Below are 12,741 nucleotides of genomic sequence, written 5' to 3' on the forward strand. Positions count from 1 at the left end.
CTTAGAAGTTCTTTTAGTGAGGGTCTTTTGGTGGCAAATCTTTTTCTGTTTTTCTTCATATGAAAATGTCTTTATTTCATAAAAAATTCTAGGGACTTCCCTGGTGGCGCAGTGGCTGAGAATCTGCCTGCCAATGCAGGGGACACGGGTTCGAGCCCTGGTCTGGGAAGATCCCACATGCCGCAGAGCAACTGAGCCCGTGCACTACAACTACTGAGCCTGCGCTCTAGAGCCCGCGAGCCACAACTACTGAGCCCGCGTGCCACAACTACTGAAGCCCACGCACCTAGAGACCATGCTCTGCAACAAGAGAAGCCACCGCAATGAGAAGCCCGAGCACCGCAAAGAATAGTAGCCCTCGCTTGCCACAACTAGAGAAAGCCCGTGCGCAGCAACAAAGACCCAACGCAGCCAAAAATAAATAAATTAATTAATTAAAAAAAATTCTAGGTGGACAATTACTTTTTCTCATGAAGACATTACTTCATGTTATGTTTACGCACAGGTTTCTTCACGTTTATCCAGCTCTGGGCTTCCCAGGTATCATTTCCAAACACTTGCAGTCATCATATGTTTGAATACTGTCTCTCCATTGTCTCCGCTATTGAAACTTCTGATACTCTAACTTCTCAGTCTACCCCACAGGCGTCTTCACTGCTCCTTCATACTCTATCTTTTTGTCCTCTGTGCCAAAAGCTGCTAGTTTTATCTCCAGTACTCCTTGGGCACCCAGATCCACAGATGCCCTGAGGGCTTAGCAGTCCCAGGGCTAGCTCACTTCCTAGATTTGTACTCATTTCCCTTTCATTGTTACAGGCTCAGCCACTCATTTAAAAGGTGTTTAAAAATATTTTAATCACTTTTAGATGTTTTATAATGTACGAGTTTTGGAATTTGTAGGCCATCGTATTGCCAAAAAAGACTTTCTAGTTCTTTCTTTTCTCTTGAAGAATTCATTCACAAATTTTATAATCTAGAATTCATTTGAAGCAGGATAAGGAGATAGGAGCTGAGGACAGGATGAGAGAAACTAGAACAAGGAAGGAGGCTATTACAATCGCCCACATGAGAGAAAAAGCCCAAAATATGGATAGAGGTGCACAATAAAGACAAAGAACTGGAAAGAAAGGGGAAGGCAGCAGTGCTAACTGAGCACCTACACTACAGTGCTCTGAGCACTGGGCAAGCATTATAAACGTTCTGTTTGATCCAAACGATCCTTTCAGTTATGTATCACTGCCTCTATTTCACATTGATGTCTCTATTATAACTACATCTGCAGCTCTGAGAGGTGGTGTAAGCTACTGAGGGGGCTACCTACATACGGATTTCAAAGCTACTGTCTAGTGCAACTCGGAGGAGGAAACATGTTCTATGGATACATTAAGGGGAAACTCTCCAGGTGACAATCCTTTGCAATAGTCAGGCGTACTATTCCAGTGAGGTAAGCATAGACGGCAGGGAACGAGAAGATGGGACAGCAGGGGAATGCAAGTCAGGTGTGTTCTCTGATCTCGCTGACGCCTTCAGAAGCACCCCTGCTCATGGCGATGCAGCTCAGAACTGAGGCATGATCCTGCGTCTGCCCCCTAGCTCACCTAGCACTTTGCAGAGTAATAAGGCTAATAGCAGTAGTGATAGCATCAGCTAACATTTATCGAGAACATACTGTTTTAAGCACTGTTCCAAAACTGGATGTGTGTTAACTAAAGCCCACAACTCTGTGAGGAGCCACTTCTATATTCTTCATTTTACAGATGTGGACTCTGAGACTTCACTAACCTGCAGCACTAGGTTCCCCATCGCACTGGCCACTTTTACTCTGGTTTGTATGCAGGGAGAGAGCAGTCAAACTAGACTCAGCAACAAACAGTTGGTTAACTCTGAGATACAGGGGTGATATTCAAAGTAAAACAAGAAACAAAAAAGTCAACAGGCCTCTGTGATTATTCTACACCACACACACACACACACACACACACACACACAACACATTTCTGCAAAAGAGAAATTCGCAGTTGTTCCAAACCTGAGCAGTAGTGAAACTATCATTAAATCTTCAATATTATAAACCAGTTCTTATTAATATTCTGATCTTTATTATACATTTGAAGAAGTCTTCTTGAAAATATGAAGTACAATGAACAATATTTTGGCTTCAGTTACTGCCACTGATCTTTAAAAAACAGTTAAATGCACAACCGAAAATGAAAGCACAGCCTGTCACCCTTCTTTCATAGAGGAAGGTATAAAATATTCCTGAGCAATGAAATATTCAGTAAAGAGTAATGATGGATATATGCCAGGAAATAAAGATATTTATTTTTTTAATTCACCAAAAGGTATAAGCTTCATGCAAAGGTTTTTATTTGCATGCTATACTCTCCAACTTTAATTTCTTCTGAACCGAACTGGGAACAGATTGCGTTTAAGATCTTACTGTTCCAATTTTTCTATTTTCATCAAAATCTTGGCCTGTTTTTGACCACTCCTCACTGTGGGTTCCCTGATTATCTACTTTTTCCTTTTCTTCAAGTTTAATATCAGAAAGACTTAAGAAGCATAGAAAGACATAGTATGGACAGTGTCTATTTTTTCTTTTAATACACAAACCTTTCTTTCTTGTCTCTTGGCTTGAAAAACATTCTTCCATTGCCCCAGTAAAGTGACAAAAATATCATTTTTTCCCCAAATGGTAGAGAAGGTCAGTAAGCCATATTCACACTAATTAGAAACAATTCTTAAGTTATGGCCTGAAGGCTAACAATGGAGGCCCTGCCAGGCTAGGAAACAAGGGAAATGTGAGGATGTAATAAGCTCCATGTAAAATACCTTCAATTTCTCTATGTTAATGGGAGAAAGACATTTAAAATAATGCCATACCACCGAGGGCATTCCAAAATAAATCTAACACCTTGCTGAACTTGGAAACAAAGATGTGCTCAGCAAAAGCCCTTCTACACTGCACAATTGGGACATGTCTGTACGAGATTTGTAAAAGGCACAAGACATTTCTAAAGTTTAATTCCCTAGTGACAGCATCTGAAAACTGGGCAAAATTCTTAAAGTATCTCTATTATAGGATGAAGAGATATGCTACCTTGGTAGGAAGCAAGCTCTTCAATTCTACGTCACTGAGGCAGCTGAAGTTTGCTTTCTGTGACTGGTATGCAAAGGATTTAGATAAATTCATGGATGACAGCTCTCCCTACAAATCATTATGTGAAGTTAACAGTAATCCTTGTATATTTATCCCTAACTTCTTTCATAAAATATTCTCAGGTACCACCATAAGAAGTACCATTAAATCTTAGTTGAGTAACTGAGACACTCACTCAGATTACTGCTTGAAGCAATGGAATCCCAGCTGTGCACAACAGAAGTTACCTTTGGGAGAAAACTCACACAATATTAAGCAACTCATAGTGTTAATTATCTCCAGGTTTATAACAGAGTGGTAGAAATAAAACAGTACTATTACTATCTTATATTTCTAAATCATTTACCTTTGAAACATTGAAGGCAATTTACACATTTAAAAAAAATCAGTTAATCCTTATAATCTTTCTCTTTACGACTGGGAGCTGTTACCTGCAGTCAACTCTATTTTATAAAAGGAAAAACTGGGGCAGCCTTACAGGAACTAGAAGTACAACCTATACCTACTGTTTTTCCCTGAAAAATATTTCCTTCTTTTTATAACAGAAATAGGTTTACATCACTGGTAGAGAACAGAACATGAAACACAAGAGAGAATTGGAAGAATATGCTCCCCAGGATGCCCCTGGCAGGATGATGTTCACTCTGGATGTGATTCTATTCCTTTAAGAAGTCAAGACTCTTACCCTAAATCGATCTTTCTGGAATGGCAGAAAGTACTCTGGACCAAGAACCAGGAAACTTGGATTTTATTCATACCCTGCTGTCTACTATTTCTCTGACTTTCAACAAGTTGCCTAACATCTCTGGTTATAAATCTATAAAATGACACTACAACATACAATAATTACTTTACAGTGTTGTTTCATAAAGGTTATCAGGACACAAACCCTACCCCCAAACAGTTCACATTAACAGTGAAACTTAATACAACATGAGAAGCTGTATAAACCAAATGGTAGCATGGCACTAACCGAAAGCAACCACAGTGGAGGTTTCAAGCAGGTAAAGAGAGAAGGAAGTCACTAATTCTACCCATGTGTAGGGTTTACAAGTCAGAGAAGGTTCTAAATGAGGATTTCGTTTTCAGCAGAAAGAAAAGGGGGATTTTTCTTTGGTCCTCCGCCTTCTCTACAGTATATCTGGACTAAGACACTGAATCAAAACATGGATCTCAATTACAGAAGTCTCGTAACACCGATCACCACCATCCTTTATCAGGATGGCCTCTGGACAAAAGCCAACATAGTATTTTCCACAGAGAGCACATGATTTGAAATTCTGGTTTCACCTGAGTGACCTTGGGCAAGTCAGCCTCTCCATGCGTCACTTACTGTCTCTGTAAAACAATAACTAAATGCTACCTACACCTCATAGGGTTATGAAAATCAGATGAGTTAATATATGTGAATCTTTTAAAAGTGTACTTTTAAAAAAGTATTTTTTATTGTTAGGGATACTGTCTGCTAAAAGAAAATGCATCCAATTTCTATGCTAAAACACAAAGACTTACTTTTTAAACATCATTCATGCATTCAGAAATTCTTCTTTGTTAAAGTCAATATTTTGAGAAGAAACCCCCCCCACCGGCCCCAGACATTCCTGATGCATTTTTAATAGAAAAGGGGTAACTTTTCACCCTTAATTTAATTGGGGGGAGGATGGAGTACAGCACATTCATTAACATATTTATTGTTTCTGTTTTGTCCCAGGTCCTGTCCTGTCTTGACATTGGAGACATCAAACATGAATGCAAACAGTAAAAGTGAACAGTGGGAGGAGGAACAAAAGCTGATGGAGAAATTTCTACCCAAGTAATAAGCTATAAAAATGTACAAACCCAGCTTGTAAATAAATACCTTCCTCCACTCAGCTTGGAGATGGTTTCACAGCTAGCCATTGCTAGAAGCACAGGGAGAATGTAAAGGACTTGTGCTGAGGTTGGAGAAGAGGGCAGGACATAATCAGAACATATCATCATGAGCTAAGGTTACGGGAAAAGTGTGCAGGCCGCGAGAAGGACAAAAATGACCCAGAATATAGTTATTTTTTCAGGAAAAACAAATACTAGAGTCATATAAACTTTTTTAGAATTTTGATAGATTAACTATCCCTCACATTTTCTTGGCTGCTCCTTCCCCAGATACCAGCATGACCTGCCCCTTCACTTCAATCATGTCGCTGCTCAGATGTCACCTTCCTCTCCTCACCTTGCCTTATTTTTCTCTGGATCACTTAACAGTCACCTGAAATACCACCTATTTATTATTGAGCTCCCCCTATACTAGAATGGAATCTCCAAGCAAGTACTATTTGTTACTGTGTCCAGAGAGCAGATTAAAAACTTGAAAAAGAAGAAAAGCATCAGATGTCCTAAATAGGCATGTAGATGAGGCAACTCAACAAACATTAAAGATAATTTTTTAAAAAAGTGTCTCCATCATTTATGTGAAATACATTTGAAAACTCAGGTTGGTTAAAGAGCAAAGAGGAGGCAGGATAAAATTTTCACACAGATTATTTCAACAAGAGGATGTTAGATATGGAAATAAGATATCAGTAAAGACCCAGGCTCATAAGGAACAAACATAGTTTGACAAATAACTATGGGTTTTCAATAATTATTAAAGAATGGACATCTGTGGAAAGGGACTTTAAATTCTAGGAAACAAACACCATCCCATAATTCTTTTTTTAAAAAACTGACAAATAACTGACATGTAACATTATGTTAGTTTCAGGTGTACAACATGATTCAATATTTGTCTATATTGCAAAATGGTGACCACTATAAGTGTACTTAACATCTATCACCATACATTGCTGCAGTTTTTTTCTTGTGATGAGGACTTTTAAGATCTATCCTCTTAGCAACTTTCAATTATGTAATACAGTGTTATTAACCATAGTCACCATGCTCATAATTCTTATAAACTGAAGGAAGACGCTGGAGAACTTGCTATTTTAATAACCACCTTAAAAGGCTGGACAATAGCAAAATGTTACTGAAGTTCAATAACTTCATTATATGTGAAAGGTATGAACACTGAACTCCAAGAAAATCAAGCATACTATGTTTTTTCATAATTTTTTGAGCAATTTACAGGATTCATTATCAAACTACAGAGAGCAACATACTAAAATAAAATGTAAGGGTAAATTATTACAGTCTAGCTGAGGAATGCTGGTAACTGCTAAATCAGATAAGCCTGAATCTGGCTCATCAAGTGACACCAAATCAAGTTTCTTCAACTTCACAAGAACCTTATGACCAATAAACTTTAGAGTCAAAGATGCTTCTGAGCATGCATTTCTACAAATAGAATTCAAATAGGCTACCTTAATTGTAAAATAGCCCAAGCCCCATTGGCACCTTTAAAGCACCCCTGGGCAAAAGCTACTACAGGTCAACAAAAATAATTCCTAGTGGCAAGGAAGAGCAGCCTGCAGACAAGAGTCTGTTCTCAGGGAAGATGACAGCAGTCTGACTGTTTTCCCCCAAACTTAGGAGCTTCAGGAGAGACTGCCAGCTCCTCTTTCTGAAACATGGTTCCCAACCCTTCTTACAAGACCGCTGACACAGATGCCAGAAAACAGCCCACTGCCATGGACTGCATCTGAAGTGATGCCACCATTTGTGCAACTCTTAGCTTTTCCATGTCAGGCCAACCTCTTCCATTTGTTTAGACTGCCAGTGCTTGGAAGAGCTTCACCCCTTCCCACCTTGGGACTTCCCACCTTGTAACCAGGACTGCATTCCTAAGAGGACTGCAACAGGCAGCCTTGATACAAATTGCTAAGTGCTGCTAAAACAACATGAAACATTTGTCAATGATCCCCATCCCCAATTTATTTATGGTAAGAACAGTACCACAACAGCCATTAGCAGATTTTTAAAACGGAGGTTTAATACCCACCACCTAATAAGTCATCTTAAAAAAGAGACAACAGGCCCCAAATGGAGTCACTTGTGCTCAGCCCACCTCACCAGATCCAGGCTTAATAACTAACCTAATTGCAATAATTGCAGTACAACCTCCACCAGGAATGGTCTTAACCAACTAGTCTGGAAGTTTCTTGTCAGCAGCAAGGAGGAAATCTGCTACACAGGCCCATTCCATACCCCAGAAGAAGATGAGGTGACCACTCTCCCCTTTTCCCTTCCCTCCTGCCTATAAAAGCCTTCCACTTCGTACGGCTCCTCTGAGCTCCTCTCTGCTTGCAAGGTGGGATGCTGCCCAACTGACTGATGGTTTAATAAAGCCAATTATATCTTTTCAATTTATTTTATTGAATTTTTGTTATTTAACAGTCATTAATTTTTATTGGTAATCATGCTAAGTGTTTGTTATACCTTTTTCCATTTGTCTTTATTTTGAAAACATTTTACTATATTTTAGACATCATTATATTTCATTAGGCCTTTAAATATTCTATTGCATTGATGTTATATTTTAAATAACAAATGTTAAACATAAAATACTGATTTTCCCTGATAATGTAAGTTATATTCGTCCAGTGTCAATGGCAAAAAAAAATTTCAAAGTAAATAAAAAATATGGAAAATAACAGAAAAAACCACACATAGAAAAAATATGTAAAATCACCAGCCTAACCACCAGAGAGCATTTCAGTATATAAGCTCCTAATCATTTTACTATGCACACGTCTGCCACAAAATTGGGATATCATACTTGTTTCCTTTAAATATTTCTACTTATATATCATATGTCATTTTAAAAATGACTGCAAGAGTGACACTGTATTGCTCTTGCTGGTCATTCAGCTGTTCCCAAGATGCTGATGGCAATAACGCTGCTGCTGCTAATATTCTGTACCTAAAATAACAATTAAGTCCTTAAATAACAATTAGGTTCTTTCTATGTGCCAGACACTGTGCTAATAAGCACCTTAAGGTGGCATTCTCACCTTGAGGCTTTTGCATTACCTATTTCCCTCACTGGAATACTCTTATATATGCCATTTGTATCCAAAGATGTTATGGACCTCCTTTCGCAATTCAGCTTTCAGCTGAATGACACCTGCTCAGGTATATCCCCTCCCTCTCCTTATTTCCCATCAAGAGTGAATGGACTGGCACACAGCTGGTGCTTGGAAGAATTTCTACTTCGCAGCCAGTTAAGCCGACTGTGCTCTTTTCCCCATGGGGGCCTGGTGTGCAGTGGCTGCAAACACAGGCTCCTTGGTAGTGTAGTGTATGAGCCTGTTGCCAGTATGCGTTGCCCTAAGGGATGTTGGATTCAGCCCTTTCCAGTGGGCATTCATGACTGGTGTGCTGCCCCCAATCGAGGCTCCAGACAGGTATGTGCAGTGCCTTTGGAAAGCCCCAGGGTGCAGTGGCCAGGGTCCACACTGGCCAAGTCATGATGTCCATCCGCACCAAGCTGCAGAACAAGGAGCATGTGACTGAGGCCCTCCTCAGGGCCAAGTTCAAGTTCCCTGGCCGCCAGAAGAGCCACATCTCCAAGAAGGGGGGATTTACTAAGTTTAATGAGGATGAATTTGAAAGCATGGTGGCAGAAAAGCGGCCCATCCCGGATGGCTGTGAGGTCAAATACATCCCTAATCGTGGCCCCTGGACACATGGCGGGCCCTGCACTCGCGAGAGCCTTGGCGCTGTCCCCTCCCTACTTGCCCACCAATAAATTCTACTATCCTGTCCAAAAAAGAAAAAAAATTTCTAAAATGAATCAATGATCTACCTAGTTTCAAAGCTCAAATTCTTAATTCTGTACTATCCAGTGATAAAATTTTGGTACATAAATTTCCATCACCATAATTATTTCCTTTAGGAAACCAGTATTGCATTTTTAATTTCAAATTTACATCAGGTTACTGAAGACTTTGATAAACTGTAATAAACAAACATAGAGACATCAAGATTATTTTCTTCTTTCTCCTAAATTTTAACTATACTGAAAATATAAATAGAATGAGTCAACAGTACAAACAGAATAATTTCTAAAAATCGGATGTAGTGAAAACTGTGCATTCTTCTTTCAGAAAGAAATATTCAGATTCTGAACAGATTTTTTTGGTGCTAAAAGATTATAGTTTCTATTCCACATTCCTTGTCAAAAGTATTGCTTCTGAGGAGAATGGTGGGTGACCTCTTTTAACCAACACTAATGCAGGAAAGGGTGGATTTTAAATGAAAGACAAGAGCCATCAAAATGGAACTTAAAAACCTAAAACTTATTCTTTTAGTCTAAATGTAGAATTGTGAAGAGGCACTCCTCATCGAACACAGATAAAATGCCACCAGAACTAGACCGCCACCAAACTCCTACTTGAGGACTCAAATGGCCACCCTCATGGCACTGCTCTTTGGCCTTTGTCACAGGGCTTCATTATACAACCCTGCTGCCACAGAACAGCAAAGTGGCAAGGAGGGGGGAACTTAGCCTAGTTTTAAAATAATTGCTTTGCTTTGCCTCCACTTAAAGAGTCTGTCTCTAATAGGAGGAGACACTGTCTTCTGGGAAAAAATATTCCACTTTTATTATCTCTTAATTACAGTGTCGCTGTTCCCAGTGTTATACAATAACAAAGAATTCTGCCTGCAGTGCCATTATAAACTCTATTTTCAGTAAGTGTGACTCAGAATAACATCTACTCTCTCAAATTTGACATGTGGGACTGAATTTTCAAAACTTTCACTGACAGGCAATGTATAAAACCCTCTAAAGTGAGTGAAACCCCCTAACCTTCTCAAGACACTACTCAACACTCCTTACATCCAAAGTGTTTAAAATGAGATCTAAAATGTGAAACAAATATGGCTCCCACAACCTTAAAAAGCAATTAACATTTCAACATTTCAAACAGAAACAAATCTCAGGTGGGTAAAATCACTGAAGAATCTATACTGGAAATGTGATTAAAATATTTCAAAATTATTAAAGTGGTATGTCCACATAATTAGCTTCTTTGATTCACTTCTTCCCAACTCCTCCAATACCATTTTCCAAAAGAAACCACCTTTTAACATTTACTGTTTCTCGGGGTAGTTAATTTGCATCATATCCCTAAACAATGTGCTGTGATAATAGATTGTAAAATTCTCTATTGATCTTCTGTTGTGAGAAATGAGGACTTAGCAAATGTGACTGCTCCATTCCACCTGCCCAGTACATTTGTTCGGCTTTTTATCTGCATCTTATTTGTTGCCCCAGTAGTTTTAAGAGCATGCTAACAACATTATTTCCTGCTTCCTGGGTATTAGGTAGCCCCTTTCCACTTCTCTCTAAGAGCAGCATGATGGCTCTATCCCTGTTTCCCTTGGGCTCTCCCCTCTCCACTTTTATACCCCAAATTCTTTCATCTGTACTCTTACAGGGTCAAGGTGGACAATATTTACACTCCATTGTGTAACCATAATTAAATCTTTTACATTTCTAAATGTGAAAAACAAAAAAACCAAAATTTTATTATTGTGGTGAAGGTTTAAAATATTACACTGGTGAATACTAATTTTGGGGTTTTTGGTTTTATAATTATTATTTTTCTTGCACAGATTTCAAGAAAAATACCAACTGCTTCTAAATTTCCCATGCAATCAGGTGTTCTATCAAGTTTTAAAAATTTTATAATGAAACATTAAGAGAGCAGAAGGTTATCAAGAGCAAGAAACATACGTGTACCTAATTTTTAAAAATTGTCAATATAGTTGAATTGCTAGGTACTCCTCACTGACTGCATGTTCTTCCCCTTGCCAGAGGTAACCACTAAGCCATATTTAATGATTTCTATATGTGAATGTGTTCCTATTAAAAATAGTGCTGTGTTACATGCTTTAAGATGTTACCATATGTGCACATTCTTCTGCAAGTTGCTTTTTTTCATTAAACATTACTTTTTGTGAGAGTCATTCATGTTAAAAATTGTAACTCTAGTTACTTGCTTTTCACTGTTACATAGTTTTCTACTATATGAATATATGAAACCTTTCCAATCTCTTATTAAGGGCCATTTAGGTTGTTTTATTCTGATCTAATATAATGTTGCTATGAACAATCCCCCCCTTGTAAAATGGCAAGAGTTTCTGTAGATACGTACCTAGGACTGGGTTAACTGAGACACAGGTGTAGGCTCTTCCAACTTTATTGATTACTGCCAACTGTCTTCCAAAGTGGTGATACCACCGACACTCACATTCACGGGGTGGAAGAGTGCTCACTGCTCTAAAATCCTTGCCAGCATTTGGTATTATCACTCTTTCAAATTCTGGCCAATGTGACATATGTGAAATGATATCTCACTGTGTGTTTAATCTGAATATTCTTGATTACTGGTGAGGCTAAGTATCTCTTCATATATATTTATGGATCACTGCAATTTCTTTTTCTGTGAATGGTCTGTTCCAACTGTTGCCCATTTTTCTGTTATGTCGTCTTTCTAATTAATTTAAGATTCCTTTACACACACAATATTAATCCATTATTAGTAATATAATATGCTACAAAGTATCTTCTCCCAAACTGTGGATTACCTTCTAACTTTTTAAAAGAGGAGTCTTCACATTAATGTAATCATATATAGCAATATATCCTTTCACTGTTTTTGTTTTTCTAAATCTTAAGAAAGCCTTTTCTACCCAAAGGTTATTAAGATGTTTCACATTTTGATCTAAACATTTTAGATTTTATCTCTCAAATGTTTACCTTTAATCTACCTGAAACTGATTTTTCTGGTTGGGCTGAGGTGGGGAACATACACAGACACACACACATACCGCCCACCCTACCCTCATTCCATAAGCACACACACTACACCCACCTCACCCCCTCCACAGACACCACATACCTCACCTCACCACACATACCACCGCCCACACCCTGAGCACCATTTACTGAAATAGTTCTGTTGTCTTTAATTATCTGAATCAATTCCTCTGTTGTATAATCAAGTTACCATAAACACTGGACACTGCTGCTTCTGGGCCCTCTTATCTATTCCACTGCCCTTTGGATATCTTGTTATCTCGGAGAATGTCAGCATGGTCCCAACTGTACTTCTCCCACTCAATTTTGAATGTTTTATATGGTACCTTAGCTAACAATATATGTATTTAGAAACTTGTGCTGTGGATTCTAGATGGTAATTACTCTCTGTATGGTACACCTAAATGTAAGCTCCTAAGAGGAGAGAGGCTATATTTAACACAGTCTTTGTACATGTATAGTCTTAGGTACTTGAGGAGTGTTTAATTCATGTAGGGAAAAAATTCATTTCTTGCATCTCAGCTTATACAGGCTGTGGTAGTAAAACTAGATAAGCACTTCATTTTTTGCCACGTTGATACCATTTAAGTACAAATTCAGCAGTAGGTATGGTCTTGCCCATCTGTCTGCCACCATCTCCTTAAGCCTACCTCAGTCTAAATGGGAGGCAGGGGTGAGAGGAGGTGGGTCACAACCTCAAAAGACTCTGGGGCTAGAAAAGTAGCAATTATTGTGTAAGGAGCCCTGGTATAATGATATAGGGGCTTGTGGAAACTACGGTCAACCAGAAAATGCCTAACTAAATTCACACAATTCAATTTACAAAAAAGTGCTAGGT

General features: G+C 38.6%; 1 protein-coding gene and 1 non-coding gene across 5 annotated transcripts in view; one reads left to right on the forward strand and one right to left on the reverse strand.

Annotated features, from left to right (window-relative positions):
- The window catches only part of PSD3 (pleckstrin and Sec7 domain containing 3), a 550,392-nt gene that overhangs the window by 78,716 nt on the left and 458,935 nt on the right, over positions 1-12,741 (reverse strand). The window lies entirely within an intron of this gene.
- Positions 8,289-8,426, forward strand: LOC118888104. The gene has a single exon (XR_005018248.1). It is a non-coding gene; the product is annotated as a small nucleolar RNA SNORA70 (small nucleolar RNA).

This window comes from Balaenoptera musculus, chromosome 21 (assembly GCF_009873245.2).
Source record: "Balaenoptera musculus isolate JJ_BM4_2016_0621 chromosome 21, mBalMus1.pri.v3, whole genome shotgun sequence".
In the NCBI taxonomy this organism is placed as follows: Eukaryota; Metazoa; Chordata; class Mammalia; order Artiodactyla; family Balaenopteridae; genus Balaenoptera; species Balaenoptera musculus.